Below are 21,432 nucleotides of genomic sequence, written 5' to 3' on the forward strand. Positions count from 1 at the left end.
CGGATGCTATCTCAAACGTGCAGCTTTAGGTATGCGCTTGACATCGTGCAGATCTGATTTTGCATTCACGGATTATGTGTTTAGCCCCAAACACCGCACGACGAAGCATTGTCTTCGAATGAATAATCGCAATGTTTTACCAGTATCGAGTTCCCCGTTACATAGAAATCGGATACGACTCTTCGGGTCAAAGTATGTCATTGCCTGCTTTGTATGGCCTATACTATGAACTTTCGTAATTTGCCCCGCGTTAAGGATTTTACGTCGTAGGTTTCAGCCTCGATTTAACTATATGCAATGGTATACCACGTTTGACAAATTAGAAAATTCAAGGGTTGGTACAAAAGCTATTATTCAAGGTATTGTTTCATTCCGGAGAAGATTACATCAGGAAACTCTGCCTGACCAGCGCACCTTTTTATCTCGACTTCATTTCCGTTGGCAAACTGGCGTAAAGCTCATAAATATAATAGGATAATTCCTGTCGAAATCATTTTACATTCCACGGATCGCTGCACACGTGGGCTTTATATTCATTTTGTTCTACAAAAATGATATAAACTAAAACTCCGAAAACTAATTTTATTCGGTTCGGTGAAGATTTTGGGCAAATGCAAACCATTGGAAACGACGACATTAAAGATTTAGAGGAATGGAACCAACGCATATCACGCTGTCAACTGCAACTGTATAAATGGAACGAAACTCATTTTAAAACATTTCAAGTTGCGCACTAAACTATACTTGGATTGGATCGTATACTTTTTCAACGTATACAACAAAATCATATTTGCAATAAAGTTTGCAATAGTGGACAACATTATTTTGTACTGGACCTCAAAAAATGTTGTTACTGTTACCCGCAGTGACCGCTCTATGAACTAATCACAGAATTTTCCCACGCCATAACGCTTGAGAAATTATGCCACGAGTCGTCTCGATGTGTAAGCGTAACACGACAACGAAAAATATACCTAATGCCCTCCAAAAATCTGGCCAAGCGTGAATGGCTGATATCTCAACGTCGGAGGCTACGTATCATGTTCGATTTATACGGACGAGGAAAAGTTTGAGTCAGAAAGAACGCCAGAAATGACCAAAATACCGGACTCCACAATGTAGATCAAATTACAGCACTATATATTGACATTGTAGGGCTCATTAATTTGGTGCAAACACGGGAAATGGTCACTCGATGATTGCCACTGCTTTTGTGCCATGACATGATGTTGATGTCGCGTGACGTGATATTCCATAGTTTAAACTGTAACGATAAACACCGTCTGTCAGCAAGACGTCAATAAGGATTCGAAAAGTTGATAACGCTTTGTCAAGTACCTGAATAGCCACCCAGTTTATTGGCTGGGCGGTGCAATCCGTCGAATAACGAAGACTATGATAACGCTTACTAGCTTTGCATGAATTAGCATGCATCCTAGTGACATCCACCCTACCCCTCATTATTCAACCACCACCTCGTGGATGGAATGTCAAATACATAATAATAGCAGATAAATGGGGTATAAAAATCGATGCGTATCTTGAAAATAAAATAGTCACATAGGCCACTTATAAATCTATGGTAACGATATACAGGAGCCACCATTCTACAGACTCTATGGTTAAAACTCCATACGCTGAGAAAGATTTTATGACGTCAAACGCCAGTTCCGGATATAGAATTACGCGACAAATGTACTTAAAGACCGGAAACGAGCAAGCCATTACATGTACATACATCCCATTCGTGATCTGGTGTTTCAGTCTGAATCCCACACAAATAGTTAGACTACAATCGAAATACCAGTTGATTAAGAACATTTTATAATTTTTCTTTTTCGAATCTAGAAATGGTGTTTCAATACCTAATGATTCAAATGTTTAGACAATAAGTCTCATAGATACCCCAACTTCGGCACAGAGGCGGTTAACCTTTTATGTGTGTCGTCATACGATGCCGTTTGACGTCACAAAATACTCCCAATTTTCCGTGGGTGCTGAATTACAACCACTGTCGGTGAAACAGGTGTTATAAAATACTACCATCACCCACCCACGCAACCTCAAACACTTTATAAATCTGATCATGTCTGATTATATTAAACTCAGTTTTATATAAGCACGTTCAGGCAAAGTCCAGGCAAAGAAATGTTGAAGTCACTATGATGATTTTCAGAGTAAAGTCAGTCGATCCTCTCTGCTAAACAATATATTTTTCAAAACTCTATAATTGAGGTTTAAAATTGACTGCAACTTCACCCGCAGACAGAAACTCCCTCTTAAAAACATGAACGCTTCATAGCGCCACACACCAGCCTAAGCCTCAATCAGCAGACAGCGGAAGGAACAGGTGATAACAAAGCGCCGCCATTTATGATGAAACAGAAATTGAAGTTCTATTTTCAAAGCGGTTTGTTGTAAAACGGCCGTCACGATTCGCAAAGCCATTGTTTGGTTTGATACGCTATGAAACAGTTCATAAACTTCATTATGGGCATCTATGTTTCAGAGTAAACGTAGAACATACTTTGACAAACAAATACAACCGAGATCGGATCAAACAATATTTAAGTGTGTTTCTGGAACGTTCATCTGCATCGACTAACAATGAAGTCTGTAGGCGTTCATTTAATACCACTTGCGTGTTCAAAATGTAAACTTGGCTAAGATGACATTGACAGATTAGAAAGCGGCTAAGACGGGCCATTGTTTCCTTGTCGGAATTTCGATCACGATTTTGATTCTTAGTGTGGACAGTCCGTCAATTAATCCGGGCGGGTTATAATAACCGTCACGAAAACCTCGTATTATACGCCCTATGTTTAAGTAGGTATATATTACAGTACTGCGACCTAGCGATCTATTTCAGACTTCAGAAATGTATGAGGAGACAAAAACAATTTCTATGACATGACCGTCGCTGGTTATGGTTCATATATGCTAATAGCCATATGATATTCTGGCAATAAGATGAAAAATCCAACGCTGCACGTGTAGTATAGCGTATGCTGTATGTTATAGCAAAAACAACCAGCGCAAGAGTTTCGGTTAGAATGATTACCAAATACTTCACGTTCACACAGTTTTATACCCTGATGTCGCCATATTGTGAGTATGCGTGATTATATTTGCGTAAAATCCTTCAAATCATAAAATGATATTGTTATACCTCGTTTCTAGTTTGGTTTCAACTTTCTAAACGATATTCAGTCTTCAATAATACCAAACCGACTTAAAAATCTTCCCCTGGCGTACGTCAAACTTCATGCAAACGAACATGTATGAAATCGCTTCAGATAATAAGAAAGTCAGTCGGCACCGTAGCATAATAGCTAGAGAATTCAATAAAGGGATATGCCACACAACACGGCCTGGCCCACCAGGAAGTCGCATCGCCTGACATCAATGGCGCCGATGAGATACGATTTGTAGGGACGTGTCGTACGCACGCTATATCTTTCGACAATTGCTACCTTTACTCGGAAATTAAATAGAATAGTATGCAGCGAAAGGCAAGAATCAGTAGTAGCACGGGAAAATTCGAAGATATTATAACTGGGTGCAGAGTAAATAGAAGAATTTCATTAAACATACAGCAGTATGCGCAAACAACGACTTTACACAAATATACATATTTACCAAGAACACAACAACCGCCTATCCTACCTGTGTTAAAATAGCCAAACGCTCAAGAATTGAAAATAACGGTAACGCACTCTTTATAAATCCCATTTACTTCGATAATCGCACACACATAAAAGGCCTCTGTGACTGAAGTTGGGGGTTCTATGACACTTTCATGCCTTCTTCATACGGCCATAACATTTTTCAAAATGATTGTTTCAACAATTATCTTTTCAGTCTTTGTAACGTTTGGAAAATCCCAAAAAGATTAAATATTGGATCACCCTTTTCACCCTGCGATGAAACAGACCTCAATCATGCAAAAAATCCCAAAAATGCCAAGAATTAGGCACACGCAACTCCTTTGTTCCAAGCATTTACTTCAAAAGTTAATTTGGAGATAGCCCTGTGAAAACAAACCTATAAGGCGGCTATCTAAACTATCTAACCTTCAAACAATGATCTCTTTGTGCTTTTTGACATCCTGGCGAAGGTGCGCGCAAAGCTAAGAGTATTGATAAGACGATCAAACAAAGCCCACTGATAAATGAAATATTTTAAAGTTTTTTATGTGCGCCATGCTCAATTAACCTTGGATTTTCTACGTAATTTGATTTACGATATACGTTAAATGCAAATGAAACACACCGCCTTTCTTCCTCGGGCAAAGCTTCATTGAATTTGATAAATACCACAACAGCTTGTGCGTCTGCCTGTCATCATTTTTTCTTAACTTAGCTGTCAAAAAGAGACGTCATAACTCATAATAAAGCATTTGGCCACGAATCAGACGCGCAGATAAGCCACTATACTCATAAATACCACAAAAGGCTTGTCAGTCAAGCCAACTCTAGAGGAAGAGGGCTTGGCTTAAAAATGAACAGGTTTGGAACGATGTCAGAAATGTGAACACTATAAGAAGGGAGTATGCTTGAAGTCGAGAGAAAATAAATTTAAGCATGGATCTTATTCGGCAAGTATACCTAAAACTCACCGAACAAGTCAGGTGGTTATACATAAGAGCCATAATATAAACAAAATCGAATTCTGTTGTCTCATAATGTATCGAAATCTGACAACATATTTCCGACCATAAAAAACGTGACATGGCAATCTTCCTTATAATTACCCGCCAATCCGATTTCGTTATTTTGTTTATGTAGATTGTTATCGACAAAAAAAGGCTTTTAGAGGTTTTATCAGCTCAAGTATGGGTTTAGCTACATATTTCCGACATCGCATATGTGGTATAATATTAGGTTTTCTGCGAATACTTAGAAGACGATAGTTCATGTAAAGTAGGCGAAACAAGAACACCAAAAAATCCTACAAAATCCCAGCACTCTAGTATGGCAAGTATTACACAGCAGCGTGAGTATCTGTAAAAAAGGATTCCCAACTTCGTTTTTCCTTTATGCTTTGTACATACCCAAACATTTCTGATCATTAATAAAGTTATTGATTTAAATGATGAAATTAGAAAATACAGCTCATGAGAAAAATTTAACGTCACAGATCAAAAGACTTCCTTTTAAACACTGTTTGTTAATAATTACCCACCTTATGAAACGCATGCCCATTTATCCACCCACCTCGTACGACTTTTTTACGATTCTTCTCCCTTGACTTCAATTCAATCAGATATTACGTCCTCCCAATTTTTAAATAAAGACATAAAACCGAAGCGATAGCAAATTTAATTTGGTTTTCATTCATTTTTTATTGAATAATCGAGATCTAATTTAGTTGACCTAATCTCAATTCCAAATTTTCAGTCAATGCCAATAATTCCCAGAATCATGAATCCTTCCAGACGCGAAATAATGCTATGCGACACGCCGTGCCAGTGGGAATTAGTTTGCTCAAAGATAGAAACCAAATGCAAAACAAAGTTAGACGGATGACTGACGCGACGGCTAATGGCATCATGGCAATGGTTCGTAAGCAACTCCCCCATTTTCAAGTTCGCTTGGCATGGCTTGAAACGTATTCCATTCGCTGAAGGAATTGACGAGGCCAACAAGACTCAATTATGATGTCACCATTTCCACACTCACGCATGGGACGAAAAGACGTCACAATTTGCAAAATACAATGTATCTACACCCCATGTATAGCCGATATTAACGTTTCATTGCTGACTGAAGCAAAAGGTGAAGTGATAGGGAATGCCCAGTAAGCGCAGACAGGCAGCCTCACAGGCGCGACACGAGGGAATAGTGGTCGTTAAGTGGTAAGCAACACATTGAGATGGCGTCTTAAAATATAATCCCATGGCGTCACACCATCTGCACAAGTGAAGCTTCTGCGTTTCAAATATGGAATAAAATATTATATTTCAATGAAAACTACAAATGACAATGTTAAACGTGCTTGCACAGGAAGTATATATACAGCAAGATGGATAACAACCTTTCAATTATATTATTTGGCATAGAGATTAAATTAAAGAAAAATCATCACATCCAGAGAGCTTTTGATAGAAGGTACAATGAGCCGAACTAAAAACATTACATTGTAAAATAAAATAATACCACATATGCTAAACGCAGCCTGGACAGTTTCCTGAATTCAAATAAAGTTCACTAAACAAAGCAAAAGCCGGACTTTCTCCTCTTGTTCAAGCCTTTCAACAACCACTCCAACAACGTCCTTCATTTTCGAAATTTTATCAGTCTAAGGCGGACCATAGTTTCAAATCCGTTTTAAACGCCAACTGCGTATACTTCAATAACTCCTCCTCAAGCAAAATGTCTCGTTCAACGACAAAACGCAACGGTACATATTTGTTAAAAAAAACTCCATGAGATGACTAATACTAACGAGGCAGGAACGAACAACCTTTCATGCCAATTTCCTATCGAATAAATGTTGCACTCCTTTCTCCACACGACATACCATAATTTAGCTAAGTGCGCCGTCTGGTCGACTGAATGGATTGCACGCAATGCATTTATAGTTTTGCCTTCAAATGTCCAAAGGTAAGCGAGCACGTAGGAGGCCGACTGTTGCAGTCACACCGTCTGCTTTTACTATCTATCTTTATACATCAATGTCAACCTAAATAGTGTGACTTAAGTTGTTATAAATAATGTTGACTTTAAAAAATTATCATCTCAGCAAAGCCGAGTTTATGCCTCTTTTTGCTTTAACTTCCTGATAAAATTATAAAACCGCGCATAGTAGCCATAATTATTCTTTTCCGACTCGATCGCACGTTTTGGGAACAATAAGGGTGTGGAGGAGGCCTGCCTGCCGCCAAGAACATTTTTTACCTTAGGTTACCATTACCAATACCATACTACTTTCTTACTTCTATTAAGAAAATCGGGTTAAAATACCCGGGTTAACAAAGCCGTACGAGATCAATGGGGATTTAACGCTCTACCCGCAAACACCAAATATAAGTAAATGAAACTTGGCTTGTGTTTCCAACTAAAGCGCCACACACACACACAATGTTTTTGTTATACACGCCAATATTAGGTCCCGGTGCAGGTCAGTAGTCACAGTGGCATACAACAGCATGACACTCAATATAAAAAGTAGTGCTGATATAAATGAAGAGTTAAGTTGGATTGCTGGCATGTAAGCTTATTCGAAATTGGTTACAACAACCAATTTGCGGTTGTTTATCTTCTCATCATGTAGAATCTAATTTAGCCGACGCCACAATCCTACATTTGGACCATAATCACGGAAAATATTCTTGTCTGACTTTTTATACAATCCCATTCATTATTTAAGAAACGATCGATTATATTCCTAACATCATGAAAATATACTTGTTTTTCTTCACGACCAAGGGGAACATTCAGTTAGAACACAATAAAATAAGCGTACTCTGCCAACCTGAAAATATTCGGTATTTTACAACACTCCATTTTTTATTTATTTTGGATAGCTGTTTCTCCTAATCCTCCATCATTTTATTTGGTGAATTTAATGCCAGAGATCGACTATATATTTTACTTGTCCATACTATAACTGATTCTACACATTATGTTAGAATTAAACTTCTTATCGATTCTATGCTTTCGCGGAAACTATTTTCTCCCTCAATAAAAACTCGAAGCAAAGCAAACTAGAGAGTTAATAACTTTGTGACACAATGGGTGTAACTGTGTCCTTCCCCGGTTATTAAATGTACTATAGATATGTCTTTTTCTATGGTTGGAGTGGGCCATGCTTGAAATCCGATTCATATTATATGCTCTTTCTTTTCGCTGTCGAGCCATTTTAGCTTATCGTAACGTATACAGTTACACATGATAAGTAAAACACAACGGTTCGATTGTGTCACCAATTTCAGAAATGAATCGATGCGTCATAAAGAAAACAAACATTTATGTCAACTAAAAATTCAAAATCCCGTCAAGAAAAGATCTTTCGAGTAATGGGCGACCAAGCGTAGATCTTTAATATGCTAGCTAGACAGAGTACAATTTATTACTGAACCTATTTTGGCGTCTCAAACGCCAGATAATACAGATACTAATAAAATGATACCGCGACAAATCTGGGGTCAACCTATTTTTTCAGGATAGTTCACGTCATAACAAGGAAAATGTATGTTCAATATATTTGTTTCATATTTTGTTTTCTTTTTCAGTATCAGTATATTTTGCTATTGCCTTCAATTAACTAGGTTGTTCTTAAATTAATAAAACGAAAATAGGCGATATCATAATACGTCGGTATAGGAAATTTATTTATATATTTACAAAACTGTATTGTTGTAGAATTGACATACCATTGAATATCACGTCAACCGTAAACAGTTTTTGCCCATCTGATCGAGTTAATTAATGCAATAAACAACAAGCACTTCTTCCCTGAGTTTTCCTAGTTCAAACTGGCAATCAAATATATTCCTACGACATTCGCAATGTGTTTCATCATTGAAAAGGCTTACAGGGGACCAGGTCCATATTTGGAGGTATCAAAATAAATATTTTCCTATAGGGGAACTTTTCAAATTGATAGTCTGGGCAATTCACGGCATGGGCATGCACCCACGCCTTGCCGTCTTTGTCTTACTTAAACCAATCACTTAAATTTTCTTTCACAATCGATGTTCAATGTTTGCTTAACGACCGGTACTTCACAGGATTAAGCTATTTCAAAAGCTTAATGCGGTGATGACTCATTATTTGTCCACGAGGTAGTTCCTTATAGTAAATCAAGAGATAACTCGAAGAATACACAATACGACTACTGTTGCTATGGCTGTCTTTGAACAATTACATAAGCTATGAAGAAAAGAAAAAAATCCACCCAAGAGTTTCATGCTCATTTTAAACGTACGAGTACTGTTTGCGCGATGTTTCGTCAGCTTCAAATATTTACAATCGATCGTGTACGGTTCGTACCTCTTCGGCTCGAACTATGGTTAGACCATGTACAACAAAGCATAACCTGGTACTAGGTAAGTTTTTAGCAAGAAAAGTCACACCGAGTCTTTGGCGTTTGAAACCCGCGAAACGGGTGCTTGAATTGCGGGGAGTTGGACCAAACCAGTCGGCAGTACCGACAGTTGTATCATATTTCGAGCTGCTTGGCAACTTTCAACCTACTCTTTTTACTCTTAAACCATTTTACCCTAAAATATAAAACTAGATCTATCTGCTGATCCGCCGCTATTTTCAAGCTTAAAAATATTTAATTCGTGCAAATAAACCTCCGTGTACATTTTCGCTACTGATTGCGAAATTTATCAACATTGACGGCAATTTTACCAAGAAAGTTGCTTCTTTACGTTAAACGTGTCGCACATCAACCTATTCATCCGTAAAATATGGATTTAATACGACGTGAATGTAATAAAAATATATTTTTACAGCAAATTCTATGAACTTTAGTAGCCTAGAAGTCAAGCAAACACAACAGCCATATAAACTCGAATTATAAATTTGCATCCCGGTAAACTGCACATACCCGAAGAGTTTGCCTTTTTTGCTATTTTTAAACAGAACTTTTTTTAAATACTCGACTGAACCACACAGCTCTCTCACACAGACGATGTTGAAATGGTCTTAGGCTACGATCGTCTACTATTTGACAATCCGTGATTCATCGAGTCTTAAGCGAAAGCGACTGTTCAGCAACGGCCAAGATTCGCCAAAGTGTTTCACGGCTAAACGGCAGAGCAGACTAACTGGCATACTAATGGCGTACGACGTCCACGACACACCGCGCTACATAAACTTTTCTTGCTCAGTCGAGGCTCCATTCACGATGTATTGGGTATTACGTCATTCGATCAATGTGCCAATCAAACGTTCCGTTGTTCGTTGACTGTTCGCGGAAATTATAAGCATTAACGTGTAATATCCCGCCTATAACCTAAGTCTAACTAACAATATGCCATGAATATATCACTATTTCTAAGAAATGTGCCTGGCAGTCTAGTATAAAGATTGATTCGACATAGAATGAAGTAGCGTAGCCAAACTCTTGGTTGTGCGGGGTTGTGAAAGTGATTTCCCCAAAACTTTTGTCGAAAATAGCAAGTAAGATTGATGTTAACCTGACTAGTATTCACGCATGCATTCTGAACATTTCATATGTACGATTCATGTAACTTTTTCCATAAAAAGCAGTCACTGAGTATGTGAGATTTTATTCAGAGACTGGATTGCAATACTTGAAGTCAATGAATTTAAATTCAAATCAGCATTGGCTGACAAATCATAAACGATCAAAATTAAATTATGAATAGTGTCGCATTGGCCATTGATACATTAAATTTAAATATCAGCTCGGTATCGAGTTAACACACTACAGTGTAAAATTATGACCGTTCCACCAACACCTGAATAAATCACATTTATAGAGATTGGCTCGGAAAACATCCCGAATTCAATACCGGTAACAAAACTAAAGTTCAAAGTTTCCAAGTGTCAATTTTGTATCAAAGTCATGCAATAGTATCTGGATACATTTGGAATATTACTTGATGAGGAATTTAATCGAAATGCAAATCAAACTATGAATCGTTGTTGACGAGAAAACACATCAGAATACACATCTTTGTAGCAGCTGGATTTTATAACGATAAAATTTTGCATGATTCAAGTTTTTATTCATTCTTGATATATTGAGAAAATTTGTAATAAATACCTCAAAAGAAAATATTGGAATATCTAATTTTTTTTTATTAGACTTTGAGTTGTAAAACTTTGAAATCGATTTCAGTAAATTCCCAAATAAAAAAATCCAGCCAAATCATCTATTACTAACTTGCTCAACTATACTGCGATGCCACTTTACTCTAAAATTCTCTTCAATATAATTTTCATGAGTGGCAAAGTAATGTCTTAATAGAAGTAAATGTCTCAACGGACCATGAGATTCCGAGCCAAATACTTATGAATATGATGTTGACGTATTTGCATTCCGATGTTAGGTTTCTTTCCTCGTGTACGGCAGCTATTGCGTCAATGTTGTGCGAATTATCAGTGGTGGTTTGGCAGATATTTAAAGAATTTTTAAAGTATTTCCACAACATACCCCCTCAAACTAAACCCTACTGCTGAAAGAAATTTTCTATGAGCCAAGATGAATTTATCAGTGATAGGGACAATTCATCATCATTCCAAAAATCAAATAACATCCGATTAGGGACCGAAAATAGAACTCTTATATCGCAGACCTTTCAGAATTGGCTACTGTCAACGATTAGGAGTGATTTGGAGCGGGACAAATATACTATGCGATTCAATTTGTTTGTTATCCAATTAGTCGTTCAATTTCCGTTTACTCGATAAAGCAAGGTATTGATGAACAACAATACAATTGTTGCAGGTTAAAATTAGTTAAAACAGCTGGAAAAAGTTATCTAAACGTTATTTCAGGCGTACTGTAGTCAAACAGCGTACAACGTTTGCGCAAATAGCATTTTATTGCCAATATAATTTAATCAACCAAAATTTCGATAATCATATACTTACAGAATTAATCATTGGCTATCGATATTGGTTGTTGATTGGGAAAAAGTGTGATAAAGATGGGATAGGTTGGGATTCGTGAACTTCAATGCCAATGTGACTAATCTGTCGACGGCTATCCAATAAGGTTTGACTGAATATATAACTCAGTTGGTCATCTTCAAATATAAGACAGATGAATGAAAAAGAAAAAGGTACAAGTTTCTAGAATCAGAATCGCAATACTACGATTTATAACAAAGCACTTGTATGTTTATAAAACAATACCACGGCTTCGTACATCATAGAACGATAATAACCCGTTAAAGGAATACGTCATCTGCCGTGAATAGACATTTCCATTGAATAGACAATTCCAATTCAGGACACATAAACGACATAAAGACAAAATAAATAATTCGTGACAAGGTGTACAATAAAGAATTCAAATCTGTTCAGTTCTTGGGATATTTGAATTAATCACGTTCTATAATAGTACTGACATTAATTTGGTTTCAAGTTCGATTTTATGGAATTTCATACCACTCAAAAACACATATGCCGATTATTTTCTCTTAGCAGAAACAGTTGTGGGCTAATATTAGCGAAGACGTTTCATTAAATAACTTAAGGTCTATCACAAGTGGGAAACATCTGGGCATTCAAATAGTTATGACAAGGTTGAAATTTGAAAAGATCATTCGAGACAAAAATACAATTTATACGCTATAATACGACAGGTCTAAACGCTTAAACAAAATAAATTTATTTCGTAATGAGACAGGTCCTGCCAACGATAGCAACACCTATGTTATAATGATAATACCAAACGAACTTGGATATTTGATCAGCACAATTCTTCAAATACACAAATACTGTTTTAAACATATGACTAGAATGGGTGTCATCAATAACGTGCTCCATAGCAACAATTAATCTTAGGGACCCCGTCTGGAAATGTAACCAGGCACCATTCTAGTTTTCGTTGGGGAAGATGTAATTAATTAATTATTAATTACACATAAATAAAACCATAATATATTTTTCAACAGTGACAGTGCTACACTCAAGAGGATGAACCATTATACAAATATGACGTAATCAGGTGCTTGAGAGAACGTCTTTTGGGCAATCGTCATCTGACAGCTGAAAGCTAGTAGAGATAATGCCTAGTCAACTGATGTAATTATGGCTAAGGACCAGATGTCTCGAAAACGACACCTCACGAGGTTCGACCGCACACTTTTAGAAAAACACATAAACGTTTCTTCAATTCTGTAGTAACTATTACATATTATGAAAGCATGGACACCCGAGAATGGAGGAAAAATAATTTCGCAAAAATGTGACCAATTTTTGAAATAGAGATAATATCATTCTTTATTGGTAACGAAATAAAAGTCACACCATTGTTTTCCAAATCGTTCGTCGGTTCAAAATGGTTTAACGAAACTCGTGAGTCGTGATTGAGAGAGCTAACCAAAACATGGACACTTATTTTCGATGTCTGATGTGAAACCACTATTTATCTAATTCAGCAGAATTGATTATACGAATTTTTTTTTATCGTGAGACTCTGACCAAGCATGATAGCGTAAGCACATGCACTAATACCTATCGTTACTAATATCTCATTTGACAACATAACAATCTAATCAGCGTAATAAAATGGCTTTTCTCCGAATATCCACATAAATAAATGTCCAAGCAGTAATTGCTCGACTGCTTGTAAATACCAGCACTTAATAACACGGTGGAATTTACCTCAAACCATCAGGAAAAGAAAAGGCCATCAGACACAACAGAAAAAAACATTAACATTCCACAACCAAGACGAGAGAGAGTAACACCTACCCGAGTTGTTTATTTATATTTCAATGCTATTTTAACTCAAAGATAAACCATATCCGAGCAAGCAATTCAATTGGAATCTCTGAATTTTAAAAAAAGCTTGAGGATATGAAGAGACAGGACAGTTGGAACCGAATTGCTTTAATGAATATCTGTTTGAAGTAGACAAAACAGGACAAATGAAATCATTCTGTAATTTAATAGGAAATGAACTATTATCTAATAAATGAAATAACTAATAAACATCATCTGCGCCCGGATATATTATTAATCAAACCATTTATTTAATAACATACATTTAATTTTTATTCTGCGTATGCTGCAGCAAGCCTCTAACCAAGCGACTAGTAAAGAAAATTCGAAAATTAGTTGCGATGATAGAAAATGATTGAATACTGCCGAGTCATCCGAAGATGGATATATACCTAGGAACACGCACATATCCTCGAGAAGAAAGAAATTGTTTGAAGAGAAAAGGAATAAATTTATGTGTTTTTATCAAGTACAAAAAGTACCGCTGAAAGATACTTCCGGTACATGCATGATAATCATTTAAATTTAACACAATGTGACATTTTCACAAGAATGAGAAACGGTGCGGATTAAGCAATAGGAAATGAAACCACAAATCGAGGCGCAAAATTGAGTCATTCGTAGAAAGATGAAATGTCGTCCAAAATTGGCCATTACCTAACATTAATCCATGGCCATTTCTGACAATGCATGTGTGGCTCTCAGTTGGTGTTGTCTCTTTTTATTTCAAAAAAAGTAGAATATCTAGCGAAAGAGTTATTAAGGCAACAATTTTACTAACATTTGACACATAGAAATAATGGCTCCAGTTCAGCTTCAACAGAAACCACTAATACTAGATGTAATTGGAAGTGTCCATCGACTGCAAAAATGCAAACTTATCATTGTTAGAGCTGCATATGTCAAAGGATAAATTTACCAGTGAGTTTCAAAATTTGATGGAAATTACTTTCAACCGATTCGCGTCAAGCTGTCGTGAGAACTTATATCTGAAACAACTTGTCTTAGACCTTCAACCTTACACGATTGCTCTGGATTATGAAATGTCGATATGATTGTGAAATATCAATTTCAAACCAGTTTAAATTGCGCCGTGGTTGACATATATTTTCTATGGCGTAGCTTAAATCAATCTGAATACCACAACGGAAAATTCAGTTCTTCAAGCGTCACAACGTGAGTAAGTTGTAAATGGCTTTTTTGTCTAACGTGAATTTCTCAATTCTCGCATTCAATAGGATAAAACATTTTTGAGGTAGTTTAAAACAATATAATATTAAATTAACAGATAAATTCCTTTGAATTTTTCCGCTTTAACTTACAGTGTAGCGGAAGATTGATGGATTTGGCAAATAAAACTTGTGAACTCTTATTCAACTTTCCAATAACCTGTTCTAAAAATCGTTAAAGACGAAGCCAAGCAAAGTGAACGAATTGCTGCGAATATTTGTGTAGTGCAATATGAACTAAAATGAAAACGAAAAGATAAACGGATTCACAAAACTATGCTCGAAATTATTTAAATCATTATAAATTACACAGTCATAACAAAATCGAAGGTCTGAAACAAAATTTCACAGCGTATGCAGCGATGAGGGAAAATCTCGCAATACATTTTATAAAGTCTAAACGAAACAAATAGAAAATTCTGCTTTTTCCATCGAAACATTTCACAACCACTTGCACGTTAAGAACTATTTCAAAATAAAGCGCTTACCGCCTAACAGATTTCCCGTTCGTCTACTATGCCTTTCTCTAAACCTACCTTTTGGTATCGATAAACCTACATGCACAGAAAGAAGAAAAAACAGCCGACTAATCTAATTTTCGCTGCGCACGCAATACAATATTAACATATATGAAGCTGTACAACACAGTTCAAAAGTTCGACATAGCGTTTACCAACCGATCAAAAAGACGAAACATGAACGGGGAGAATTATTACGAAGAAAAAAAACAGAGGGAAATAAGGCAAAAAATCGTCTATCAGGGAAAAATCATTGATGGGGTGCACAATCCAGTGGTAGTGGTGAAGAATAACAGCATAAATTTGAAGGTTTTGAAGAAGCTCTTTGTGACAAGAATCAAAAATTCAATAGTCGATAACGAATAGAGTAAACAATAAACGCAGTACGATCGTTTGTCAAATCACACCATCTTTTCGTAAAAGACGGAACTTTATAATTAACGTTTGTTGCGAGCTAGAATCGTCGAAATTTATGCAACGACACTTTTGACAAAAACTAAAGCATATCACATAGTACATTGCTAAACACAGACGGTACTTGTATAATGACCGCACTTCAGCTAGAGTCTGAAAGTAACATCAAAGAACGAGACGTGAGAACGTTTTATGAGATAAAGCACCTGGGAAGAAGAGTCAAGATATATTTGTTGAACCGTGCACATACGAGCGGGTGTATATGGCCCATACCAAAAACATTTTCGATTGAAAACCATGACGATAGTGCTCATGGAAAAACACCGCACACGTAATTGCACGAACACCGCAAAGGCAATTTAAATGTCAGCCACACATTTGCACGGTTGGATTGAAATGCATCGTAATATTGAATGTTGACTCCTCGAAACCAATTCTTTTAGTAGTCGGTTGTAAATTCTCGACTCTTCTATTGTTGCTTTGCTTCATTGCTGACGATTAAAAACTGTCGTGTTTAGAAAGTATCTTTTTATAAAGCCCGGATACTAAGACAAGTAACAAAAATTGACTGGCTTCATTTTTTAGCAATCAAAATATCGGATATTTAAAGTTTAATTTTTATTTTTCAACACTGCAGGTACTGATTTCTATTTTCAAGAGATAGAAAAAGATGGGACAGAAAAAGTAAATTAGGGAAAAGTAATCAAGCAATCATTGATAAACAGGTTCACATCATCGGTCAAAGTTCAATCAAATTCACAATCATCTTGCCAAATAAATTTGGAACAAAACTACGAATGCAAATTTCAGACAAAATTGTTGCTAAGTCCGACGCACTTCCTGAAAAGCAGTCTAGAAGATGACATGGTATCAAATAAACACGGATAGAATGACCTACTGCCAAAAGGCGTAGATAGTAGTACTAGTAATTCGAGTATGTATACTTTGATTTCGAATTATACTTTTCTTATTTCTTTTGTTCATTTTTGCTTCCATTTGATTACTTATGCTCTACAAAACTACTACAGGATACATGTGGGTTTTACAAAGTTTCTCATATGATAATTTTATAGTCGGCATTCGTGGGCGTTCCCAGCTACTCATTTGTTCCGCTCTCACAATCTTGAATTTAAAATCAAAGCAGACCACGTCTAAAATAGGAAAAGAAGAACGGTAGTACGAGTAGACAATATAATTTGATAGGGATCGATTTTGCGCCATCACTAAGAGAGCATGACTCATTGGCATTTGCAACTGTAGAATATGTATTGAATTAACACGTTGCAGACAAGTGCGACCTACAAATACAGCTTGACGGTAAGAAGTACACTACTTTACTTCGACTGAAACTTCATTTTAGATTCTAGATTCTAAAGGCTTTTTAAGCATAAAAACTATCCCAAAATATGTTCCTGCGTTGCTTCCATTGGTCTGTTTCTGTTCTACTAAACTTCTGGAGATGTATGAGTGAATCTTTTTTCAATTGGCTGAAATATCACACGCCCTTCATAGCAATAGTTTGATAATGCAGATGGAAACGATAGTCCAGGTCAAGTGCTTTGCATGACATGTGTAATTTAATGGCAATTGCGCTAATTATACACTAAAACACAATGTTGTTGTCCAAAGTTCAACTTGCTTTTAGTAAATGAAACAAACAAGGAGAATCCCTTTTTTCTATCAAATCAAATTGTTGAGAAGGTAGAGAAACAAGACAATTATTTCCAGGCTATAGGTAGATCGCTTTACTTGGCGAGTATATGGATTAATAGAAAATAACGAATAGAGTGAACAGGAAAATATTTATTTCTGTTTATGTTAGGTTTTGTTGGCAGTTAGAAGCCTAAAAAACAATACCATTGTACTCATTATTGGAGCTTAGTGCAAAAGTTAAAACATTTAAAAAGATAAGATTTTGAAACTTTGAATCAAAGACTGATAGATATACTGAGATGCAAAACAGCGTCCAAAGCTTTTAGTTTTAAAGCCCTGAATTTAAATGGCATTTACCTATCTTTGGCATCTTCAAATATTCATTGGTACATAATGGAGTTGTTTTATAAGATGTTCAACTCAACGCGGGAAAACGTTACTGCAACACTTAAATTTACATGAAAATTGAATGGGTGTGGCGATTGATATAGCACACAGAATAATAGTAATTTCACTGTCATGAATATCAAGGAGTGCTGTTTTGGTATATAAGGCACGAGAGTAGATTATATGTAATTTTATCGGACCGCAAATTTATGAGACGCTGTGAGTTTTACCTGTTAACAAAGATATCAAGTTGAAAGAACCACAACAGACGTTTGTCGTTTCGTCGTCACAAACAAATCTTTACATACCAATTTTCATATATTCTGCGTGGATGCGAATTTTATCTTTTACGTATTACCGAGCCATCAATGCACCATGATAGGAACACAGTAGCACCATCATATGGCGTATTTGGATGGGAAACACAATAACCTGTTTTAATGACTTCTCAACAGCGCCACTTTGCGGGCAAGCAATAAAGCACAAAAGCAGCTGTCGGTGTCAGAGACACGCGATTTAAATCAAGATTGACCAATGCTGTTTTTATTCAAACGTTGTAGTAATTATAATTTATCAAAAAATTACATTTGAAGATTACGGCATTTATAACTATCGACTTTGCATGGTCAGCATGATTTCATATATTGACATAATTAGCTATGCGTTCTCAATGGATCGCGTGGTAATGTAGCATTGCTCGTAGTTTATTTTGATTAAAGAAAAACACACAGGAAATTTGAGGGAACTGATAACTTTAACAAGTACAAACACAGTTAATCGTATTGAACATAAAAAATCGAAAATTTACTGAAGACAGGATATGTGGCTTCTTCGGCAAAATTACGACTTTGTATAAAAGAAATTAGAGCCGCAAAGCTATCTTTAAAGTTGGGTTTTTATGAAAAGTGTTTCACACCTTCACTCACAGGCAGTCACTTAGACTGTCAAGCAGTCACTGATAGTATATGCTGTCATGTTTAAACGGACTTCCGAATAAACGATAATCGAAATTGCCAACTAAAATTGTAATTTCAATGACAAAATTTATCCGTTCACACGTTTTCAAAAAGTCCAGATTTTTCGAGGTAAATTTTGCATATAACATAATATCAAATGCTTTATGTAGAATATCACAGATATTCTGACGTACTTTCGAACAAAAAAGGATGGTGCTTAAGAATAAACGACGAACAATGTTGTTTAAATTTAGGTAAGAGAGTGGTTTACGAAGAGTTTCATATCCAAAGTGTGATCTTGAAATTGCTTTTTAGTTGATTTTGTGGCCACATTTCGAGTGCTTTGAAAGACAAAGAATTACTATGACACCAAGTACATTATTCTCAGTAAATAATACAGGGTGCCGCAGGCAAATTGAGTAACTTAACTGTTGCAATAAGAAACGTTTGTTTGCAGCCCATGGGCAAATAAAACCAGATTATATGAAATCTTACTATGCGTATTCGACCTAAAGATACAACGCGTAGATTAATATAAGTGGCCTAAAGCGTTTCAGCGAACGCAAAAAACACAAAGACCTCGCTTTAACGCCAGTACACTAAGATTTTTATTTCAACCTCTATTATGTAACGCTTGATAACATTTCTAGTTCTTTAGGACATATAGAGCATGATAACAACAGAATGCTTACAACATTACTGCAAGCTATTATTAATCCTTACTCAGCAAACTTCAAACCTATTTATTGAGATACGTCAAAAAACGAAACGTCAACATTATTTCAGAAATGGATGTTTTGGGAACATCTGTCAGCACATGATGATGTTAAGTAACAGTTTAAGTGGACTGCTTGCTGCATTCCAGCAGTATTGTAAAATCAAAATATCAATCAATAACATCAATAACGTTGACAATCATGTTCTATAAATAAATATTGTCGTTCAGTATCAACAATATCATTGTGACAATCTAGCGCCAAATTTAAATTGATTGTGTGGTATGTTATCAAATACCTGCAATATAATTTAATAAAGCCATTGCCAACACCTCCAATACCCCAGCAGTGAAATAAACAGGTTTTGAAAATTTGGCTTCTGTATGTGCATAATCTATAATTACTAGAATAACCAGAATATACAGCATATATATGTAAACAGTGATATTTTCCTCAAAATTCTGTATTCTATCTCAACATAATAAAAATTAACAAACATAATTAACTGGTTGATAACTGTCGCAAATTACACAGAAGAACTATATATTAACAATAACAAGCCGAACTCAGCAGCAAATGAGGAGTGTATTTTGTTTCCAACAATGACAGTGCATTCTTTGATAGCATGAACATTTACCGCTTCAGATATTTGATTCCACAGAGGATAAAAGTGGCGCAAATCATTGTTAAACAATCAATTAAATTAAATCTCTTGTATTCTGTTGTCGTGTATCGCTCACAAATACACTGAATTGCGTGGTCAAACCATTATTGAGTTGGCGGCGATGCTTAAAATCAAGGATATTCGCACAGATATGTTGTCCCTGTTTCTATGGTTGGTCAGCAAATCGATAAGTCAACCTTAGTTGGCGAGTATGAAACTATGACAAATACATCGGTCATTGGCGTCCATATTGAGCACTCCTTTGATATTAACAAATACGAAACCAACAAACGAAAACAAAAATTTCAAGACAATCCATGTAATGCATGCCGAGTATCAAATCTGTTGATGATCCTTCTGAGTGATGGTGGTGATTATTATTGTTATTATTACTGATTGGATCTTTGTACAGTTTTCCAAATTCGCACTGATTCTGGCAGTCATTAAGTTGGCAACAGTTATTTATACTGAGATATATATAGTTGGTGCTATGAGTCTTTCATGCTCGGTTTGCGAGTGTTTTATAATAATATCGAGCCTAAATACTCTACTAACAGATGTATGAGACCGTCATTGCAACACCACGCGTGTAAAGGCAGATTATTGACAAAACGGTTCAAGTGTTTGACCCGGACTAAATTGCTAAAGAAGCGTGACGGTTAGCTTTTTGGAACTACGCATTCGTTTACGGTAGTGTGTGGAAGGCGCCAAACGAGTTCGTGTAAACGACGATGTGCGATGTGTTTACACTTTACACCCAATAGTTTATCCTAAGGCAAAATTTGATTTGATATGAAACCAGAGACAATTTTTATTTGTTATTTTTATTATATATGATCCCTGTTGTGAGATATACAATCTAGGCATAAAAGTAGAGTAGCATACAAAGTACCTTTTCATTTTCAGAGACGCAATGCCATTTAATATCAGCCATCTTAGCTTCAGTCGTCCCCTACTCCGCGACTTTCAACCTATCTGTGATTCATCCGGTGGTTTTCAACCATGTGGCCACAGCAAGATGTCGGAATTCAATGGCTTTTGCATGCATAATGTGAAAACCAAACAGAAAAATAGAAGTGCCTATTTATGTGGTTTCTGGAGATGTCAAGGACAAATCTACAAACCAGGCTACAGAGTAACGCAAGTTCCCACTCATACGACCAAACAGGTTTATTTCCCAACAATGGTCTATCTTAGTTTTCATTTAATCATAGGTTAAATGCAGGTTTACCACACGTTCTGGTTTAGTCGAGAAAGTCTTATCATTGATTTGCCACTTAGTGAATGAGCGCATATTATATTGTTATGTCATAAGTATTATTTGTTTAATACAGGGAAGGGCAGGGAAGTACGTCTGTAGAGCGATTCTTTAAGATATTGTTAGATATCGGTGGCTACTTTTATTTGACTTTGTGCGGTGCAAAAGGCACTAGTAATCATCGTATTACGTTACGTCACA

At 36.2% G+C, this 21,432-nt stretch overlaps 1 protein-coding gene across 1 annotated transcript in view; it reads right to left on the minus strand.

Moving 5' to 3' along the window:
- Positions 1-21,432, minus strand: part of LOC120328107 (uncharacterized) — a 50,533-nt gene that overhangs the window by 18,643 nt on the left and 10,458 nt on the right. The gene's annotated exons all lie outside the window — the stretch shown is intronic.

This window comes from Styela clava, chromosome 7 (assembly GCF_964204865.1).
Source record: "Styela clava chromosome 7, kaStyClav1.hap1.2, whole genome shotgun sequence".
Lineage (NCBI taxonomy): Eukaryota > Metazoa > Chordata > Ascidiacea > Stolidobranchia > Styelidae > Styela > Styela clava.